The sequence below is a fragment of the Taeniopygia guttata genome, chromosome Z, assembly GCF_048771995.1.
Source record: "Taeniopygia guttata chromosome Z, bTaeGut7.mat, whole genome shotgun sequence".
Classification (NCBI taxonomy): domain Eukaryota; kingdom Metazoa; phylum Chordata; class Aves; order Passeriformes; family Estrildidae; genus Taeniopygia; species Taeniopygia guttata.
Window position 1 is genome coordinate 39,674,538 of NC_133063.1, and position 23,324 is coordinate 39,697,861.

The following is a 23,324-nucleotide window of genomic DNA, read 5'->3' on the forward strand; positions in this document are numbered from 1 at the left end:
GTTCTTCATATGGTTTCCTCCAGAAATTGTGAGGTTTAATTCCCTTTTTTTCTTGAGCAAATAAGTATTTTCAATTACATTGATTCAGACCCCACAAACTTTCAGACTTTGTTGTCCATCAAAATATGCTTTGTTTATTTTAACAGATAAACAAATGCAAGCTCCACCCTGGACTCAGAGCCAACTGAGGGTGAGTGTAAGTCAGTGGACTTGCATCTCTTCTGGGTTTTACAGACCCCTTCTTTGGGAGACTTGGTGCCTACTGAGCTATTCTTCATGAACACTTTTCAATTTTAAATTAAATCATTAAAACATCCCCCTACCGTATGGTGCTGGTGGGGACCACATGAGCAGCAGCAAGAATCATGGCAAGCAATTCTCTGATGCAGAGCCCAGACAAAATCAAATCTTTCAGCACTGCAGAACTCTTTAAGAACTTTTCAATTGATAGAAATTGAGAACAAACAAACCTATGAATACCAATTCTCTCCTGAGTCAGAGGAAAGGGAAAGGTGAAGACACGTGAGGAGAACAACACAGCGACACTAAGGTCAGCGAAAAGGAGAGAGGGGCAGGAGGAGCTGCTCCAAATATCAGAGCTGAGATTCTTCTGCAAGCCATGGTGAGGACTATAATACAACAAACTGCTTCCCTGTAATTCATGAAGTGCATGGGGGATGCATGATTCATCCGCAGCCATGAGAAGAAAGTGCTCGCACTGGCACATGTGGATGCTGAAAAGCTGTGATCTGGTGACAGACCTGAGCAGAGAGAGAGAGAGAGAGAGAGAGAGAGAACCCTTGCTTCCAGAGGTAGAAGAAGAGGAGCCTTGCTTCTAAACTAGAACAGCTCATCCTTAGAAGATTATACCCCATAAGCTAGGTGATGAGGGAGCTGGCAGATGATCTTGCAAAGCTGCTCTCCATCATTTACCAGCAGTCCTGGCTCACTGGTGAGGTTCCAGATGACTGGAAGCTGGCCAATGTGATACCCATCCACAAAAAGGGAAGTAGGATACTGGCAATTATAGGCCAGTCAGCCTGACCTCAGTACCTGGAAAGGTACTGAGTTTACAATATAAACTGAAAACAGCTTATATTGAGTGTCATCACACAGCACTTACAGGATGGCCAGGGTGTCAGACCCAGCCAGCATGGGTTTAGGAGGGACAGGTCGCACCTGACCAACCTGATCTCCTTCTATGACCGGGTGACCTGCTTGGTGGATGCAGGAAAGGCTGTGGATGTTGTATATTTGGACTTCAGCAAGGCCTTTGACACTGTCTCCCACAGCACACTCCTGGAAAAGCTGGCAGCCCATGGCTTGGACAGGAGCACTCTGTGCTGAGGTAGGAACTGGCTGCATGGCCAGGCCCAGAGAGTGGTGGTGAACGGTGCTGCATCCAGCTGGGGGCTGGTCAGCAGTGGTGTCCCTCAGGGATCTGTGCTGGAGTCAGTCCTGTTCGATATTTTTGCTGATGAGATGGATGAGGGGATTGAGTCTTTCATTAGAAGATTTGCAGACAACACTAAGCTGGGGGTGTGTCGATCTGTTGGAAGGCAGGAGGGCTCTGCAGACAGACCTGGAATAGTTGGATGGATGGGCAGAGTCTAACAGGATGAAACTTAATAAGTCCAAATGCCAAGTCCTGCATTTTGGCCACAATAACCCCCTGCTATGCTATAGGCTGGGGACTGTGGCTGGACAGTGCCCAGGCAGAAAGGGACCCGGGGGTTCTGGTCGACAGCCAGCTGAAAATGAGCCAGCAGTGTGCTCTGGTGGCCAAGAAGGCCAAGGGCGTCCTGGCCTCTATCAGGAACAGAGTGGCCAGCAGGAGCAGGGAGGTCATTCTTCCCCTGTACTCAGCACTGGCAAGGCCACACCTTGAGTGCTGTGCCCAGTTCTGGGCCCCTCAGTTTGGGAAGGATGCTGAACGCCTGAGCGCGTCCAGAGGAGGCAATGAGGCTGGTGAGGGGCTTGGAACACAAAGCTGTGAGGAACGGCTGAGGGAGCTGGGGGTGTTTAGCCTGGAGAAAAGGAGACTCAGAGGTGACCTTATCACTCTCTACAACTCCCTGAAAGGCGGCTGTAGTCAGCTGGGGGGTGGTCTCTTTCTCCAGGCAGCAACTGACAGAACCAGAGGTCACAGTCTCAAGCCATGCCAAGGGAAATATAGGTTGGATATTAGGAAAAAGTTTTTTACAGAAAGGGTGATAAAGTATTGGAATGGTCTGCCTGGGGAGGTGGTGGAGCCACCATCCCTGGATGTGTTTAAAAGAAGATTGCATGTTGCACTTGGTGCCATGGCTTCATTGAGGTGTTTGGGCATAGGCTGGACTCTATGATCTTGGAGGCCTCTTCCAACCTAGTGATTCTCTGATTCTTTAAAAGAGCCTAAGAGCCAAAGTGCAGAAGGGCGGAAGCTGTCTTCTCTACAGAAGGCTGGGCATGGTTCAACCTCATGTTGTTGACCCATGGCCAGCCTCATCTGATCAGTCTCATCGACACATGTCAGCTCCATGCAGTAACAGCCCTAGACTTCTTTCAGGTGATCCACCACCATCTTCCCCTCAAGCCTGTTTTTCCCACGCTCATACTCTGCATCCCAAAATGTTCCAGTAGGAGCTTGTACCCCTCACTCCTCTTCCTCTCCTTCCTCCCAGGTGTATTCAATTGCTTTCCATTCCTGAGTACACTTCTCTTTGTTCCTCTGCACAGAAGCAACAAAGCCAGAAGAGAGCTTCTTCGAGACACTCTCTTTTTCAGAAGTCTTTTGAATGTTCACTTGCTATCAAAATAAAACTGAAAGTCGGGGTTCCTCTATGCAGTGGTACTCCTATTTTGTTTCTGCTTTTGTTGCAGCAGGTAAGCTTTGAAATCTTGCAACATACACAGCCCCAGATTATAACTGACAAAATGGGCAAGTCTACTTTTGGCTGCTTGGCAGAATATATTATGTTAGAGGCCACATACAAATGATACACAGATTACATGTTGTACATATATATATTTCTCCAAAGCCAACCCAGAGCATATCACAATAAAAATTATTTTATCAATACTGCCTGATTTGGAATACTTGTGTATTTTAGCACCATGCTCTCAACTCTTACAGTTAAAAAGGCACTACAAGTTGTCTTGATAAACAGCCAGCATTATGCATTCCTCATCTGAGAAATGCAAAACCTGTGTTTGCTTTTAAAAATCCCAAATAATTGGGAATTTCCTTGCCAAGATGAATGCCTGAAGCCAAGCGCAGACACCATCATGGAGTGAAGTACGGAAATTTTCTGTGTGAAAAAAATGCCGAAAATATTCCCAATCGCGGGGAGAAACTACAGAAATATCAAAAATCAAAGCATTTTAAATGAGAGAAGTGCTTGAAACATAGATATGAGAGAGGGAGAAAATTACATTTTTTCCCCATGGAAATATCTTTTAATTATGGCTTCTAAAATCATCTTAAAGCAATCATTTCTTTTTTGTCTGGAAAAAGAAATGAGAAAAAATTAAAATTCCATTATTCTTTTGCAAGTCTTGTTTTTAAGGCTCCCTGCACTGACAGGGCAAAACACATTCAGTTTCAATGGCATGACATTATAAAAAAGTTTAAGACTTTTTAAAAATTCAAATCCAAAATCCTCCAAACAGAACTTAGCTTTTTCACAGGAAGACCAGCTTAAACCAAGAAATAAATATAAAAATATGCAGATAGTTTAATAAGCCCTCTCCACAGAAGCTGGCAGTAGCACTCTGAGACTTGGCATCTAAGTAAGGACGGCGTTGAGGCAGGATGGTATAAAATGACTCTACATCAGAAGGTTTGAGAGTAGAACTCTGATTTATTTTAAATACATCTATCTTTTATAGACAGTATTGTGCAGACCTATTCTATTGGTCCTAAAGTAAAAACATCTCACACTATTGGTGTGTAGTGAATGATGCACAGTGGCAGAACTTAACTATAAACAACGTGAACAACAAGAGAGATAAAGAATTATTTACATTCTTTCTCAACGGCTTCTCAGGCTTCTGCCTGGTTAGTAACCTTCATTTTCTCTCTGACTGAACTGAGAATACCCACAAGTACTATTCCCAGCAGTGTCCCAGTACTCTTTTATGCTACTGGAGACATCTTTACTTTCATACGTCTCAATATTGTAAATGCAAAAGTTATAAATTAGCTTTGTGCTATTCCTCATATTATTCATACAGGTCCATTTTTGCTCCAGATTGAAGCATTTTTCCCATACTCACTTGCAAAAACTGTAGAGATTCACTGAAATCTCCTTTACTTGCTTGAGTGTTGAACACACATCCTTCAATATTAAATTTTAAATAAAGAAATTTACAATGCAATACACCTTGAAAATAACAAGCTCAATACAAATAATAATAAGGAGAAGAAAGCACCTCTGCATCAGTAAAGGGCAATTCCTTGAAGCTTAAGGCAGTTAATTTAATATACTGCAAATTATACCTCTTGCCTTACCAGGAGTCCTAGGATTCCCCTAGGCTGCCGCATGGGGAAGCATGGCAGACTGTCCCTTTCAGAAAATTTAGGTTTGACTTGTAAAAGTCAAGACTTCTCCAAAGCTGAAACTTCTTTTTCCCTGTTGTGGCAGATGAGACCAATCCCTGTGTGTGTGTGTGCAATTCACCTACCTAGTCTTTTGACTTAGAAATTTAGAATAGAAACTTCTGATGGTTTGCATTTCCAACCACCATATATACATAAGAAAAAGGGTCAGTGCCTCACACTAAAAAGAGACAGGTACGAGAGAAATCCACTTCAGAAGAAGAAATTTCTCCAACAAATGCAACATGAGTGCAGTCCTTCTAACAGAGGAGAAAGCTCTGCCTTTAAGATATACTCTTACTGGTTCTTAGAGACTTCTCCAGAAATCAGTTTTACATAGTTGATGTTTTAGTCTCTTAGATTAACACACTATTTTCCTTCCCATTCCTTGACATTTCATCTCACAGCAAGCTTCAAGAGATGCTGTCCCTGGTCACAAACTGGGAAAGAGCCAGGAGCTCTCATAATCCTGAATATGTACATGCATCTAGCTGTGGCCACAAGCAGGCAAACTCCTTCCAGTTTTTCATGTTGCCAACTAGAAATAACCTCTGCAGCCTGTAAGTGATACAAGGCTCATCTGAGCCACTCAGGTCCACATCTTGTGTGGAAGAATGCAGGCTCTTCACATGGTGCTCTCATAGTTCAGTCTCACAGCTGATCTTTCCATTTCAGAACCTCTGAAAAAGCGTTGCTAGTCTGTCAGTATCCCATTCTGTCATTATGTTGAGAACTTTTGTTTAGGTTGGATCATACCAAGGGATTTCTGAGAAAACCCAACAGCTTGTACTTTTTAATGTTCTTTCTTTCTCTTTCCTTTGTGTTCAAATATTTGTCTAGTAAATACTTTGTTTTTCAAATGGACCCAGTACGAAGAATTTAAGACAGTAATACCGTGAATGAATTCCAGGAATTACTGAAAGTCACTTGGTATTAATTGCTTAGTAATACAGTGCTTGAGGTTTCCTGTCACTAGTTCAGTTGGCTGAATCTTAAAAAAATTATTTTCGGTTTCACATGTTTTGCAAAAGCCTGTTTCTACCTGATCATTTTGCAAAAAAAGAACTGACCTGGATTCAAGAAGATTGGAGGGCCTTCCTTAATCTACTTTGTGATCAAACTTCTTGTAAGAACCAACCATCACAACAAGAACAACAAGGATAACACAGAGTTAAAATGCAATAAGCATCATACTTCCATGATATCAAATAATTCTATAGCTATTGCCAGATAACTCAAGCATAGCCTTTCATGTTCATTTCAACTTGCAGCTGCTAGTTCATGTTGGATAGACAGCTCTGCAACCCCACAAGGTGTATTTCTTCACATCCTCATCTAATTCTGAGGCCTTCTCCTGAAACAACAGTATGGCTTTCAGAAGAGGGAACTGACTTCCTCAGCAGGAACACACACACATTCTTGTGTGATGGAAGCACAGCAGAGTGTCTGAAGACACCCTGCTTACATGGCTGAGGACCACAGACTCGTGTGGTCTACCAGGGACTTGGGAAGACTCCAGCCTAACCCCTGCCCTGACCAGACTCAGCCATGGGGTCAGACCAGGTATCTCAGGGCTTTTTATCCTGTTGGGCTGACAAAACTCCAGAGATGGAAATGGCACCACCTCTCCTGGTCCCTCCTGCATCATTGGGCTGTCTTCATGTGGAAAAGCCTTTTCCTTCTCATCAGGCCGAGCATCTCCTGTTGCAGTCTATGGCCATTACCTTTCACTCTCCTGCTCTTTGTTGCTCTGAGGAGCAGCTTCTCAGTAATTTTCTCATGGGTATTGTCAGAAAGGCACAGTAAGGACGGGGCTGCTCTATGGTGCACACAAAAAGTGTGCCCCCAACACTGGCAATGCCCACCGTGGTGTCAGGCTGTTGCCAGTGACCAGTAACATCTGCTGCTGACAACAAGATGAAGTAACAAGTCAGTTCTGGGGTCCTTGACGGGAGTCTGCTTGCAAATCACAGGAGACGGAGCTGAGTGCATATGGTGTAGCTCAAGTCAGAATAGCACCTTGGACTTTTTAGTTGGACCAGAGACCTCCAAAGTTCCTTCTGTCACAATTTATAACAGATCATTTCAGACCACATGGTAGAGAAATACTGAAAAGTAAATCATTCATACACTGGATGATTGTAGCCTGGTGGGCAGAGAATGAACTCTGAAGCTTATTTTATAAGAGAAGGAGCAAAGTGAACAGAATCAAAAGAATCACAGACTGTCTGTGATTAGTTCCCTTGTGAAGTTTCTAATGCAGTCTACTTACAGACCCGAAGTCTGTGACACAAGATCTCTTAGTAGGTTCCTCAGATATTTTCAGAAACAGCTTCCAGTATGTTCAGTGTAACAGGAAAATCATTGTTACTGTTAATCACAGTGTTCATCTCTGCTCCTGTCTCCTCCAGCAAGCCTAATATTCATGATTTTTCCAAGCTTGGGAGAAATAGTAATTTTTGCCAAAGGCAGACAATCTTGTTAAGGAAGCAAATGCTATTGGTATCCTTATCCAGGGAACTATCTTCAAATCCTCAGTTTAGTCCAAACTGAGAGTTTGCGAAATCCAGATGAAAAGCTTTTTTAGAGAACAAAAGCCAGGTGTACTGACCAAAAGGAGAAAACAAGGCAGCAGTCTTTACACATTTACAACAAAGCAGTGAGCAGAATATTTATTGCTCTGTATCAATTTTTTATGGCCCGGAGGAAACGCCTAACACCAACACACCTCCCAGCTTCATGTGCTGCCACTCTCAGGCTTGTCTGGTCACAGAAATGGCCCAGTGTCTCAAACCCAGACATAATCTGGTACTTCTGGAAAATTATGTGCAGTCTTTGCATGTTTCTTTGGAGGGAGACAAGTTAGGCGATGTACCCTTCCTTGAAGACCTCTATTTTAAAGGATTAATATTTTTTATGCTGTTAAAACTTGTGTCTTTATAGCAGCCCAGCACTCTGATGTAATTTTCCACTCATCTACATAGGTAATGTCAACCCTGACATAAAGTGGTGAGGCCACTAGCCCTGAGTCAGCACCTCAGCACCCTTCCTCAGGGAAGAAAGCAAGCATGCTAGTACCTTCTCAAAAAAAGGCGGAAGAAACAAGATAAAACAGTGAGAAGTAGTGCAAAGGAAGGACCAGAACCAGAAATGCTCAAATTCTGCTACTCTGGGGTAAAACTGTGTATACTGGGGAAATCAAAAAACACGGATAATGGCCCATAGCTCAGACAATATGGCTTCTGGAGACAGGAGGTTGGGACAGCTTTTTATTTTACAGCCCCAAGGAACAAGCAGCAGGTAGGAGTTTTGAGAGTTTTTTGAAGCTGGCAGCAATGTGGATACGATTTGCATTCCTGCCATCATTGTGTATGCTCCCGCCACAGATGCCAGCTCCTACTTCTCATGTCCTCCCTTCCCACCCATATCTCTCCTCTTCTGCACAAACAGTTACTCAAAACAATGTCTGTGTTTGCATAGCTTCCCAAATAAGGTGGTGCAAACTCATAATTTCTCTCAGGACTGACCTTGTGCCAGGGAGTCTGGGTGCACCAACCCTTGTATGACAAACACATCACCAGGAATAAGAGCTTGATGGATGGTAAAGTGGTTCAGCTGAGAAGCAATGATTTTTTTTTTTAGAGTTTTCTACCAAAAGCAGTTTGGACATGTAGCGTCCTGTGCTTAGCAAGAACTTCCTGAGGAAGGTGTAATGGCACTGCAGGTTTGTCCCACATTGATAGTGCTGTGTATGGGGCACAGGTCAGAAAGAGAGAGGAATAACTGCATTGTAAAAGAGAATGTCTGGTCATCTGGTTATGGTCTTTGCAGTGAGTGATAGCTTCACTGAGACATGGATGACTAAAACAGGCCATGAGTTCTCCCATTCAATGTTTTAAAGAGCAAATCCCTTTAAATCTATCCACATTTGCAACTTCCTGTTTCACACTTTGCGGTGCAAATATACATAGCAAAATATATATGAAATATATATGCCTCTTTTATGTGTTTTTAAAGTATCTTTTATCAGGCAAAAGTTTTTATTTTGCAAAGATCACTAGAAGCTTCTTAACTCTTAAAATTGAAACAAATATGTAAACTGCTTCAGTGGTAGACATACACGGAAAGCAAACAAATGAGACGTGTTTATCTGGTTTTCTCCCAGAACAAAGACAAATGGAAAGACTACCTCATAGTTTATTCTCAGAAGAGTCTTCTCATCAGGTGACACAAGCCAACACTGAATGTTTGCTGTACCCATGAGTCCTTCCTTCTGTTGCCATTAAACTCTGAAGCTTTATTCAAATCATTTAGGGAAGAATATTTTAGAGAAAACACGAACAGGTGCATTTCCTCCTTTCTGATACTCTATAGTCAGCAAAGGTTTTGGACCCAAATTTCCAAAACAAGGCAAACAAAAATAAGTTTAGCAAAAATGAATCCAGACTTCAGTAAGTCTGCAAAAGACTCAGAAGTAGCATATGCATGGAGAAAGAGAAAGTTAACTCTTTCATGGTATACATATTTAATCACACATATTCAGGAACATTACAAGAATTCCCTCACACAGTGTTACAACACATTTCCTGTGGCACTGGAGAAGGGATGAAGCTGTATCTTTATAGGAGACATAAAACTCTGTGTGTTTGCATCAGGAAAAAAACCACAGCTTAAATACAAATGTTAATCAGTATTTAATATTGAAATTCTAATTTCACAGCAGCAAGGGGAGCAGAAAAATAGAGAGGTGAACCACTATTTTCCAGTTTCTCACCCTTTTCCTGAAGAAGCAAAATATGGCACAGTATCAGAAGGAAGAGTAAGAGGATAGGTTGGGACAGCATCAAGATTCTCCATATCTTGAACAAAGCAGAGAACATTCAAAACAAGATATTTAAGGAAGAAAAATATCTATTTCAAGATTCAGTTAAAATCAGGCGAAGTAAGAAAAAGTTGAACAGTGTTTTTTCACACTTCTGGTCAATATTTGGACAAAGAAGGAAGAGAGATAGAAGAAATCTGTGGCTGTGAACTGTGAAGATATGCACTTTTCCAGTTGTTTGGCAAATTTTAGAGTCTTCTTCCTCCTGACGCTTCCTCCTCTGCAGATATTTCCAAATATTTCCTGCCTCACCAGGTCACTGGTTTTGGTGAATTGGCTATCCGGTACCTCACCATGTGAAGTTTTCATCGGGGTTTAGGTGGCTCTGGGATCCAGTAATGAGCATTACTCTTAACACCATTGGCCCAGCAATGACTAGGCTTTCTGCTGTGAAGCAATTGATTTTTCTTTTGTAAACATAGGAAGAAGGTCTGAAAAGATACAGTCTTACCAGTCTCAGCTGCCCTTTCTCTGATGGTATTTCAAGCTTACCAGAGGTTTGAGGTGAACTTGCTGAGACATTTTTCTTCCAATTAGCTCACAATTAGACTACTCTTTAGAACTTTATGGATGTATCCTTCTCCCTTCAGGACCTCTGCTGCAAGGTTCCCTGCTCATTCCTCTGGGTCTAGACAGGTATCAAGGCATCTCTTGGTGTCTGGGACCATGTTTCCCTGAGCACATTCAGTTTCTTTTGAAGTGGGGAATATTCTTCTTTCCTTTCCAGAGGTGTTCACCCAACACAGTTCTTATGAATGAGGTTAGCATAGCAGCTGAAAGTGAAAAATAATAAATTGACACCAATCAATAGCCCATCAGCTTCACAACAGGAAACACTTCACAGAAATTTCCCCTACAGTTCTAAAAGCAGTAATGCTGGGTCAGATATATTTTACATGGTTATATGTCCTGCTTATATGTCTGTTTCTTTAATTTTTGTATCAGTCTTGTATCAGCTTCTATTTTTTTCAGGTGCACATCTTAATCATTTTGTCCCAAGGCAAATTATGACTGCATTAGCACGTGTGCAACCCAAAACTCAAGTTAGATAACATTGCAAATCAAACCCTGATAGAGGAATGACCTTCTACCTTGAATACATGTAGAATGCATGTGTCACCATTTTACTCCTAAAATGTAGAAGAAAATTTTTGTTCATGGGTCTATTCCCAGGTAATTTGTAGCACTGTTTCAAGTTCTGCATCCTGTTACTCCAGCTTAAGACTTTTAATCAAAATTTTAAATGAGTGTTAGTAAGGCAATCAGACATGAGACCAGACAGAGCTTACAGCTCTAGGACCCCCTAAGTAAGGAAGGTCATCGACCTAATGGAGCAAGTCCAGAGGACACCACTGAGTTGATCAGAAGAATGGAGCACCTCTCCTACTAGGAAAGGCTGAAAAAATTGGGATTGCTCCGCCTGGAGAGGAGAAGGTTCCAGGGAGACCTTATAACATCTTCCAGTAACTAAAAGGGGCTACAGGAAAGCTGAAGAGGGACTATTTTACAAGGGCATGTGGTGACAGGAAAATGGGAACTGGGGGGAGGAATGGCTTTAACCTGAAAGAGAGTAGGTTTAGATTAGCTATTGTGAAGAAATTCTTTACTGTGAGAGTGGTGAGATACTGGCACAGGTGTCTACAGAGAAATTGTAGATCCCTCCTCCCTGGAAGTGTTCAAGTTCAGTTTGGATGCAGTTTTGAGCAACCTGGTCTAGTGGAAGGTGTCCCTTCCTCTGACTGGAGAAGAAACTACAAAGACTTAAAAGTCTCTTCCAACCCAAACCGTTCTATGGTTCTGTGATTTAATGAAATTTGTCTCAGATTTATTTGTCTCCATCTGATTTATCTCAGATTTATATTTCTATGCCTCAACATATGCCCCAAAACTTCTGGATTTCAGCCCTGTCTTCTAGCCCATACAAGTAGGAGAAGCTCAGCATGTGACATGCTAATTGTTTCAGGGATGATGACAGATGGCAATGAACTGAGATCCAGGTAAGAAGGAGAATTCATAGTGCTGTAAAATTCTGTAGAGATAAAAAAGGGTGACAGGAACATCTATACGGCAACTGAAGAGGAAAAGCAAGATTTGCTCTTCACACTAGTACATACTAGTTACCATGGTAACTTCTGCTGAGATGTATTTGGTCGCTGAACCTCTCCAGTAGCATCACCTGACAGGTACCTCCCTCCCTTTCTTTCATGTTTGCCTCATGAGATACGTGAAGCACTGACAGCACATTCTTTCCACATTTACCTGTTAATCAACACTGCAGCCTGGCTCATCTGCACAACCCCTTCTCTGACAGAAGAGCACAATAAAAAATCTCCCTATGCTGAACCCATGAGTACCAAGAACTTTCAATACCCAGAATTTCAAGTCCTTTTATGACTATCGTTTTCAAAACTTTGCAGAGGAAATTATTAAGAACACCCACCCTTAATCCTGTGTTTGTTGTGGCTGTAACAAGGACGTCAGTCCCTCTGAATTCCATCTAGCACGCCACCACCACCAAGGCAAACCAGTGCACCAACGAGCATGGCACCAAACGGCCCAGGTGCTACAGCTTGCAGGAAGTGTGGTGATTTATGGCTGAGTCCATCATATGAACATCTGATCTCATGCTTAAATCTTCTGAGAGAAACATCTGGAGTTCTGTAACCTAAGAGACTATTTCCTATTTTGTAGTAAGAATTTTGTAATTATTTCATAAGGCATTACATGAAGAATTATAACCCAGTTATTGTATTAAAAAAAAAAAAAACAACAGATAAATCAGTGAAGCTCAGGAATAAATCTGGTCAGAAACTGTTAAATTGTTGTTTACTTCTCCAATGGTGTTTGGAGACTTCCCAATAGATGAGAAAATTAGAGACAGTTGTGATTTCCTCATGAAAATTTATGGAAAAAAATTCTTGAGATAAGACTTTATTTTTTCCCAGAATCATGTACTTCAATAAGAGAAAGAAAAAGCAAAGATACTCATAAAGTCCTTGCTAATCCTTTGAACAACTCCTCTGAAAGGAGCATACGTATATATAACTAACAAAATTAATTCAAATTCAGGAGTTTGTTTAATGCTACAGAATAAAGAATAGACTCAAGTTGAAACTCAATGCCATCCCCTATCTATCTTTTTTGTGTTTTTACCTGACACGTACAGTTAAACAGAGTATTTATTTCATAGGAATTGTCTTTCACAATATCTCTATTACTTGAAGATAGTAAGCATGGAGTATATGTCTACAAAATTACTCAGGAAAAAAACATTGCAAAATGAAAGGATGAATGTACAGTATCAGGGTTTCCCTACCTTCTAATAAGCTAAAAAGTTCCCTGGTTTTCAGTCTCTCTGTTTCTGCTACACTAGAAAACCTTACTATCAGTTCTTGTAATTATAAACAGTTGTATTTTAAATTTCTACTAATCAGTTTATGCTTTGTTGATTTTATGTTCCTTTCTATTGTCTTAACTTGCATCAAATTTTCTTTTCTGGAAGAGAATTCTTTAGTCTGTAGGGATATATGAGAAGCTATTTCAACTCAAGCTGGCCCTTGTTGATCCTCATGTTGTTCATACCCCTCCTACAGGGCATCACTGTCTTATTGTTGAATGCCTTGTTGTTTCAGCTTACAAGTCATAGCCACATTAAGATCCTTAAACATGTAAAAAATTCCATTATTTTCCCCACAAATCAGAGGCAGAGATAGAAGTTAAATAGCCTGAAACACTTCACTCTCTCCCACTGATGCAGCTCCACTTTGTGAAAATAGGAGCCTGTCTCCTTTCCTGATGGAGCCTTTCCTTTCAGTACCAGAAGCACTGTCATTGAACCTAGGGAGTGGAGATAGGAATAGCTAAGGACCTCCAAGGTCTTTAACCTTAACCTCGAAATCTAAAAAATGTGGAAGCAAGGATCACAAGAACATAAATTTGGCACTGAAGTAACCATGACACCTTACTGTGTTCATTTCCAAATGACAGCCAGCTGGAAAAGCTGGGAAATGAAAGCCAGCTGCCTTTCTGGGAAGGAGAAAAAGAGGAACACAGTGGGCTGTGTCAGGATGATGTACATCTCCCTCCAACATGTGTGTTACTGTTTAAGGAAGTCTGGCAACATTTCCAAATTCACAGGACCACAGTTTTCACCAGGTTACAGAAAGCTAAAGAGTAGTCTGCAAGACCTGAATTTCATCCAGCAACTGGTGGACTTTGTTTCATTATTATATAATTGCTATCTCTTCATGACAAAATCAAATAGAATGACTCACAAAGAATAATGATCTAAGCCCATACCATACGTGTTGGTTTCGGGCTGGGTCCCTAGCTAGTCCTCATTAGCCTAGGCTTGTGTTAGCTTCCACCGTGGTTTACATCGACTGATGGTGCGCATGGCATTCTGTGGTGACACTGACACTTCCACTTTACCCACGAGCACAGCCTTGACACATTTTACTCACCACAGTAACTGATTCTTTTTGGCACATACATACATCAAAACTAGCGATCCAGAACAAGGTCGTCACAGTATTTACTCAGCTTTGCAACCCCAGGTGCCAACAGAAAGAAGGAAACATACGAATTCCCATCCCTCTGATTGGGGTGTATCAGCCAGTAAGCAACACAAAGGTGCACAAAAAGTACCACTCATTTCCACGGAAGCCACTTAAGTGATAAAGAAGATGGGTTTGGTGTAAGTCATGTTGTAATCTGCCCACTGAGTGATGGAGCTTTTAACAATCCTGACTGGACTACAGGTGTATCTAAAATGGGTGAAAAAATGGGGTTTAAGTTGGACTGGGAGATTTTTAAAGCAGCTGGTAAGGTTGTTTCACTGGAAAGAAGGGCCCAAACTTGCTATTCCAAATCATATTTAGGGCTTTTTTGATGTATAATCTAGTTTCTAATTTTTGAAGTTTCTCTCCTTCCAGCTGAACCACCATGTGTCCCACAAAAAGAAGAAAGATAAGAAATTATGAGAGATAAAAGCATGCAGTTTCAGAACAAGATTGTGTGAGAAGAAAGTTTTTAAAAATGAAAAGGGCTTTAATACATGGCTCAGAAACACAATTTTTAAAAAATTAACTGATGACTTTCAAACTAAGCATGCAAAAAGCAACTTCTTTCTTGTTTGCTACTCACTGTGACAAATTTTAAGTTCATTGTTTTCAGATGTTTTTCAGGGTATGAATGAGCAAAAGTGAGACAGAATCTCACTCTGGAGAATCAGGAGCAAAATTGGTACGTGCAGATTTTCCAAAAGCATCTGGTAAGGGTATTTGATCATTTTTCTGAGTGTTTGCAAGGCTGACTTTCCAGGAGCCCTGAGCATGTACAAATCAGCAAAGAATGAGGAAATGCAATAGGATATAATTGCTGACAGAAGGAGAGAAGACAACACCCTGTGCTGTGTAATCACTTAATAAAAAGGAACTCTCAAATCTCGAGGTAGAACCTGCCATGCAGTTTTGTGGTACAGTATCTGTCCTCAACATCTTGCACATTAAAGATATTTTTATGAGAATATTAGCACATGTGGTGGTAACTCCAGGCATTCAGAAAAAAACAATCAAACTCAACTTCCCCATTCCAAATCACATTGTGGTTATGGCCCTATGTTAAAAAGGTGCTTGTAATGGATTCCAGCTCCCCTGCTGTCAAATCCTTCACTCTTCCTGCACCTCAACCCCATCAAGGGCTAAATCCAAGAATTGCTGCTGAATAAAGTGGTTTTATGCACACAGAATGAGTATTTTGTTCAAGCCATTTAAGACATATTTTACAACAAATTTTTTCATTTTCAGAGGTATTTTTAAAATGTTTCACGTTTAGTCACACTTTGCAGATACACTGTGTATAATATTAAGGGTTCTTTTTCCTCAAATGTTTAATCATTTTTAAACCACCCCATGTTGCTAAATATTACCAGTCAGGGATGAATAAATATTTTTGTCCGCAGCAGATTTTCATATTTAATCCTATTTACTCTAATATGCAATAGGTTATTTTTCAGAATAGAAAGTAAAGAAATTATGTTTGTATGTGTAAAGCTGCTATAAAACATTGGTTTCTTTGTGGTGTTTCCCTGTGAATTTTGGGGTTTTTTTTTAAGATCAACCATTGTGTATTCTAAATGGGAGCTGTGGCATGCCCTTGAAAATAGTTTTACTTAATACATATTCAACAAAGAATCTACATTTGAGATACACACAGACCTAGAGATAACTATGGCACTGATCTTGCAAAAAACATTTCCTGCAATTTTTTTTCTTACTGTCCAACAAGGCCCCACATATCTTGCTTGCAGAAGCAAGTCTGGCTTGTTGAAACCAAACATGGTACAAATAGAAAGCATTATTTACACTTCAAAATGAATGTAAATTTCATTTACTTCTCTGCTGAGCTCTGTCCCTTTTGTTACTGCAAATAAAAATAAAACCAACTTCAGTTCCTAGTAGCACCTCCACTAGGCTGCTAAATTCCATATTGGACCAGGAGTTGTGCTTGGAAATAATGAAGTAAAGTGACCAGTGTCAAAACTGTCTTCTCTCCAGGAAGATACAGGATCAAAGTGATTGAGTTGAAAACTCTGCCTGCTGATGCAGGACCCAGGATAGGTTAATAGAAGAACTACATTTCCCTGTGTGGAAAGCCTTCTGTCTGTTAAAAACAGAAAGGGATACCCCAACCCCCCCACCTCTCCTCCCCTGCCTCTGCCTCCCCATCTAATTTCTAATATGAAACCTGATCCAGAGGTGACTCCATCTGCAATGCCATCTGACAAAAAGGTTCTGAGAACAAATAAAGAGTTGCAGCCACCTCCTCTTCCTCTGGTGATTCCTTTACTCATGACTTGACCACTCACCTTCTAAGTTAATTTATCCTACATTCTCTTCTAAGAAGTTAATCTGTCGCCTTGTCATGCTGGGGAGGCTGTGTTTTTCCTCTCTGCAGCAGGAAGCTGAACTTTGCATCTGCCTTACACACAACAGTAAACAGGCTCTATGCTGCATACAGGGAAGCAACACTTGTGTGTCCATGCTCGCAGAGTTGCTTTACATGGCTTTTGCCTCATATGAGTATGAGAAGCAATGAATACAGCAGAAGCAAAATGAAACACTTAGCAATGAAAAGCACTTTCACACTGACTTCAATAGGCAAGCCAGATTGCTCCAAGGTAGTGCAATTATGTCTGTGGTCTGTGTGTGCCACCTGATGTTGTGCAGAGATGTCCTAGAATGCCAGGATGCTGTCACAAAGTATCTGCTTTTGCAAGAACAACTGCCCAATACTGCTTCTTGCTGCTGTGCAATATCCCAGATGCTGGTACCTTTGCTGCTTCACAGGGTGATACTGAGCAGCTGCAGATCTGACCTGCCTCAGTGGACAGTGACCTCATTAAACAGGGCAGAGTAAATTGGGGGAGTGCAGGGAGGCTGTTTGCTCCTCTTATGCAGATTGAGAAACTTCATCACATTTGCTCCAGTTAGAAAGCAATATGCAGTAGAAGACAAGTCATCAGCTCTCACCTGAGCTTGCCCTTCGGTTTTTGTACCTTCCTCAGCTTCTGATAGTGAACAAGGGAAGTACCTACAGGACAAAGTACTTCACATTCCTTGTTGTTAACTGGTGTGTTATTTGCATAAACATTTGGAAAACTTGTGGTATCATACAGCCACTAGATGTTATAAAGTGTCCTTTTGAACAGAACCCTTGTCATGAGGCTGATGTCATTCAAATGAGGTCACTGAAAAAACCAAGTCAAATAGACACTAGTTCTTGTTAGTCATCCCCTAGTGTTATTTACTTATCAGAGAAATCATGATAGATTTCAAAATGCGAATAGACTGTACTGCACATTAACTATCATTCTAGGGTTTTTTTTTTTTTGTGAGCAATATGACAATGAGCTTTGGGGAAAATTTTCAGTTTTTTAAAGCCACTGAGTCACAATAATTTCAATTTAGAAATCTTCTTATGTGACAACAAATCCAGGAGAAAGTTATCCAACATAACAAGCTGGTTTTCTGTACATTTTGCGGCAACAATCACAAATCAATTTCACTGTGCCTCAGCTTGTACATGTCTCCAAGGAACCAGTGCGTAGCAGCCTTCGAATTAACAAGACCTGATTTCCTCTTTCCTCCTTCAACTTTAATATAAGGCCCCAGGATGGGACAATTTCCTTTAACAAGGTAAATTCATTAAAACATGTGATTGGAAGATATAGAGCTGACCTTGTCAGGCAATGACTGCCACACTGAAACCTTACTCTACTGTTGTGGCAATGCCTGAAGATTCACACCCGCAGTATTTGAGCATTTCTTATCCACAGGAAATGTTGTGCATATCACAGAGATACACAGATTCATCTTGTTGGCATGGGTCCTAGTTGAAAAAGTTGGGGTTTTTTGCTGCCTTACAAGATCTGGGGTACAGGGAATGAGGTTATGAGTTTCTGTCTCTTGCTCTCAAGATGCTAACACTCTCACAACCAACCATTACTGAACTTCCTGTCTGCTGATATAAGCTGATACATGCCAGAAGCCTCATATCGTGCAATGTTCAAAAAACAAAGAAGACATGGCAAGAAGGAAGGATAAAATCTAGTTTTGCCAGGTCAGAACTGTTTTTTTTGCTGCATCCTAGGAACTGGATAGCATTAATAAATGCCAGGGGTACTAAAATATGCAAACAGGCATTCTCTCTTTTACTGAAATAGAAAAGAATACAGCATTCTTAGTGTTTTTTTCTAGGGGTATGCAAAAGCTTTGCAAACACAGAGGTATATATATAGCATGACATTTACTGAGGTTTCCCAAAGGGATTCAATCGCTGATAAGTGCTGGGTGGTTTTTTTTGTTTGTTTGTTTTTTGGTTTTTTTTTTTGCTTTTTGGGGTTTTTTGTTTGTTTGTTTTGGGTGGGGGGTTTTTTGTTTGTTTTTTTTTTTGTTTTTTGGGGGTTTTTTTTGCGGGTCCCTACGTTCATATCAGGTTGCTCCAAAACTGCAGCGCAGCGTGTCCCGTCGCCTCCGTCTCCCCTCAGGCGGCCGCGCTTCCTCTAGATGGCACACGTACCTCTCCTAAAACGCGCACCCGCCTCCGACACGGTATTTGGCAGCTTTTTCAGTTGCTATTGCAAATTTTAAAACAAATCAAAAAACAGCAAAAAAAAAAAGGTAGTTCTTCTGCCCCAGCAGGGCAGACCCCACGAGGCGAGGCAGGGCAGCAGGCGTGATATGAGGCATTGTGTTTATTATCCCCCAGCAAAAGGAATGATTGCAGAGAGTAAAGGCCTTCCTCAAGAAGCATATGCTTGAAAAATTGCAGTTGGCTTTGACATCCGGGGGTAGGCTATGCAAATGGTTGGACTGTTAAAGTCAGTCTTATCAAACATGGATATTCAAATATAACTGTGTGAAGAATACAGAAAAGCCTAGTTCTGCCCCAGGGCTACCTGAGACCAACTTTCCATCTCCCACAGACATGGAGAGATCTGCTTACCATCAGCCCCAAAAGCAGGAGCCATGTCTGTTGGAGCTGAAGTGTTCCAAGCCCCTTTGCCTGTGCTGCCCCTGCCTGATCTGTTTTTGTAGCCCATATGGTTGTTGCATCTGTCACAAGTATAAACCCCATGCATCCATTAAAAACAGTACATAATTTCTTGCAGGTATTACCCACAGATGAACGTCACATTGACCACACACCCCGTTTCTCCTCTGCTGTGAGTTCCTCTCTTGCAGTAATCTTGTTAATCACTTCCTCACTGCACTCTTTCCTCTGTCTTTGGAAGGCCTGGTGCTTACTACTGATGTCTGAATATATGCTGTTAAAAATGTGGGGTTTGTGGGGAGAAGGGACAAACAAATAGGTGAACAGCCATATTATATATATTTTAGGAACTTTATTCATATAACATTCATAGTACTGGTGCTCTGCTTTGCTGTCACTTTGAAGCAAGACCAGAGATATAATAGCACATAAACCTAGGGTGGCCACAGGTCATCACCATCATGTGCCATATAGGTATGCATACAATCAGAAAATGCAAAGGGATGAACTTAAGATTATAAGGAACAATTCTCAAAGTCTTCCAAGATTCTCCAGTTTCTCAGTGTTGACTGTTAAGCAAACACTCTTCTGTCTTTTAAAATTTGCTTTTTCAAAATCCACATAAAACTTTGCTAGTCAGAAGCCCTCATATTCAACTGGATGGAAGGAAGATCTACATTCAGCACACGTGGAGGAAATCACATGCTTGATACACATTGTAGAGACCTGAAAATGACACCAACCAAAACTAACCTGCTCTTGGGAGGCTAGCACTGCACCTCCTTGGGCACAGGCGGTACACTCCTGCACCCAAGGTTTCTGACTCTCAGCTTGGTACAGGCACTGCTTTAGAGCCCAAACAGAAGGGCTGATGCAAGCCTGATGAAGAAGACATGGCAAGCTGGTCCTAGGCTGGGATTTAATGGCTTTCCTCTGCAAAAGAGACTGTCCTGCCCACTGCAGAAACCCTGTCATTAATCTGAGGAATCAGATAGGAAGCTGCACTCCACATAATGAAGTTTTGCTGTGTGAGTAATACAAGAAGGGATCCTGAACTGTAAAATGCTGGACTTTGGAGGGAGCAGCTAGCACAATCAAGCAGATGTACTGCATTAGTACATTACAGGTCACTGCAAGATTACACAGCATGTGGAAGATGCATTAAACACAACAGAAATCAGTTACTGAAGGGGAAGGAAAACAAAAACAAACCCTCAGCTTTCCCTTATTGTAAATAAAACCATCTTTCCTTTTCAGTAGAACCTTTCAATCACATTTTGTACTTAAATAAAACTGGGACAGCTTTATAGAGGACTGCACATGGTTCAGGGTACTTGAGACTAGGAGTGGTAACTTCTGTGCAAGTATCCTAGGACAGGAAGGCACAGTGCCATTTCAGAGGCAAGAGAAAGCAAAACACCTGTGTTTCCTAAGCAGTGGCCTTTTGTGTATATGTAACTTGAAAACAAACACGTCTAAATGTGCTTGAAAACAGCCATCATAGGCTGTCCCAAATCAAACAAAATGTGGTAATTCATTGTACCACACACAGCAGCTTGCACTGCAGCATCCACAGAACAGCAAAAGCAGCAGATTAGGTACATACTTCGGCTATACTCAGCAGTTGGTGCACAGCTAACTACTTAGCCTCTGCAGGAAAGCAATGAAGGAATCAGAAGCTATTTCTGCCCCTGAAGTATTGTTGTTTGGCATCAAAATCATACTGAGATGCTTTTTTTTTTTTTTTTTTCCCCCAAAGCACCAAAGGCTGGTAAACCTATTGTCTTTTCCTCACTCTGAGCACCCTCTGTGGCTCACAGACAGATAATTGTGCCTTCAATGGATTAATTTCACCTAAGGCTGTGGTGCTATAGTGACTATATTAACCAAGCTAAACAGAAATATGAAGAGAAATAATGAAATATAACATCATGAGAAACAAGGCTAGTCAGGTCACTCATCTTTTAGAGGAGCACCTTAAGGCTGCAAGCAGTGAGGAGTCTGCTATCACTCTGCAGATAAAATCTCCAGAATCACAGTGCCTCCTTGACCATGAAAAAACTGTACTTGTTCATTAAAAAAAATGTCTCAACCTATATTTTTACAGGATTGTTCTTTGACAGGTAGTCTTACCAAAGTTTTTCTAGAAAATGCTGCTTATATAAGAAATATAAAATGCGATGTGACACAAGGCTTTCGTGGCCTTTACCATTACAATAAAAAAAAATTCAAATAGTCAATAAGGAGTTTCAATGACAGAAATCTTACAGCTTAACCAGTCTAATAAGAAAAAGATAAAACACAGACAACAGAGATATCCTCAGGTAGAAACACTTTTGTTTGGAACTGTATCACGCTCTCTTTTTTGTTTAAAACCACATAATCTATGTATGTCTTATAAAATATGCCATTCTATTTGATGATATCATATATGCTCAAGAATTCCAGCATTGCCAAATTATAAATTTGAAGTTACTTTAAAACAATTAAAAATACTCTGATTTTGCTGAGCTTGACTTAAAATACTTGATACTTAAAAGACACTTATTATTCCGTCTACTCACTGACCCTTTGATAAATTACAAGGCAAATCTCTTTCATTCTTCTATTTTGAGAGAGCATCTGTGCTCTCATGTTAAAAATAAACCTACTGTATCTTCACTCCAAGGTCATGACCTTTTAGAAACCAACAGAGTATCAAGGTAGGTCTTTCATGACTACATGATGTCTCACTGTCAGGAAATACTAAAATAACTGTACACATGTGACACCATATTTGAGTGCCTGCTTAGTCCCATTTTTCTGTGGAAGATATTGACTTTCGCCATCAGCTGTGCCTATAGACACAAACATAACACAAGCATCCCCTGAAATTTTTTAAAGAAAATAGAACCTTATAAAACAGAGTGTTTAACAGTATAAACTGTAGAACCATAGAAATGTTCTAGAAACGAATGGCAGAAATTATACACTTCAGGTTACAAGACATGAATCAAAAACCCCAGTGAACCCAGTGAAAGTGGATTACAAAGACTAAATCATATTTTAGAAAAGTAGGGAAAATATCTTTTCACTACCTGATTCATCCATCATCAACATTTCTGCAGTAAATATGCACTCTACAAAGCACATGATAAATGGACCCATACTGCACACATAGTATGCATTCAGCATTTTACTGAAGATTCTTTTTTACTTGTGGAAACACTTTGCAAACAAGTTAACTGGATTATGAGTGCTACTGGGTACTGCTGTATGTAAAAACTGCAGAATAGTAAAGGAATCCAAACCTCAAACACCATTCAATCATCAGTCCTACTAAATACTGAATGTCTTCAATCAGATCTACCACATCCCCAGGTTCAGCCTTGGTCCCAGTTCAGACCCAAAACTCATCCCTGGACACTTTGTAACATGTAGGATATGTTATGTTTGGCAGCATATCCTGAAAAAATACACATTTTTTTTAAAAACTCATAAGAAAGTTAGGAAAAACCATCCATATTCAAAAGCGGTATGCAAGCTAGATAGAAACTAAAATTCAATCCTATGCTTCCTTCTCCAAAGCAAAAGAGATTTCCCTTGTTAATTTCCCAAAGAGTCAGTTAGTAGGTGGAAAAATAAGTGGCAAATATTTTAAGGCTCAGTGAGATCAGTGTCTTTACACAAATGTTTTAAAGTAACTTCACCTCTACCATCCCTCTTTCAGCACAGAAACCCATACATTTGCCTGCCTAAGAGTGAAGTTTGACTAAAGCCTCAGGCATCATCTGCATATACATGTTTCCACTTTCTAGCTATTCAAAAGGGCTTAGAATGGCAAATAACAGAAGACCAAGCTAGTGGGGAGCCTTCGTTTTGATGTCTGAGGTAAAGTTGACTTATCAGAGTTAAACCCCTCCTTTATTTTGAAAGACTGCATGAAGCCTGATGAATAGAGGAAATTATGACATGATAAGAGGCAAGAAAGTTCAACATTTGGAAGAAAAGTGTTTATGGATTTGAAAATACTCTTGTTTTCAACTAAACACCTAGTTCCAACGCTTAATGAATGTTCTGAAGAAAGAATGCCATGGTCAGAGTCAAGCCAATGTTTCACTGTCCTGATTAATTTTTACGTACTTTGGTGTGACCAATCCATGTGGGAAAAGATAGGAGCTGCACTGCAGGCTGTGGGATGCCTCTGCAGAAGCACAGGGCAGCACAAAGGAGCACATAGCAGCACAGATAGGCCTGTCTGCAGCTGACCTTGTCTGGAAGTGCCACTGGGCAGATCCCTACAGGAGACAAGCCTGCCAAAAGGTGACA

At 40.8% G+C, this 23,324-nt stretch overlaps 1 long non-coding RNA gene across 1 annotated transcript; it reads right to left on the minus strand.

Annotated features, from left to right (window-relative positions):
• Nucleotides 1–8,850: 8,850 nt before the first annotated feature.
• LOC140681898 (uncharacterized) lies at nucleotides 8,851–16,409 on the minus strand. The gene is made up of 2 exons (XR_012053117.1): nucleotides 16,330–16,409; nucleotides 8,851–10,234 (listed from the first exon to the last, which is right to left on the minus strand). It is a non-coding gene; the product is annotated as an uncharacterized lncRNA (long non-coding RNA).
• Between the last annotated feature and the right edge of the window lie 6,915 nt (nucleotides 16,410–23,324).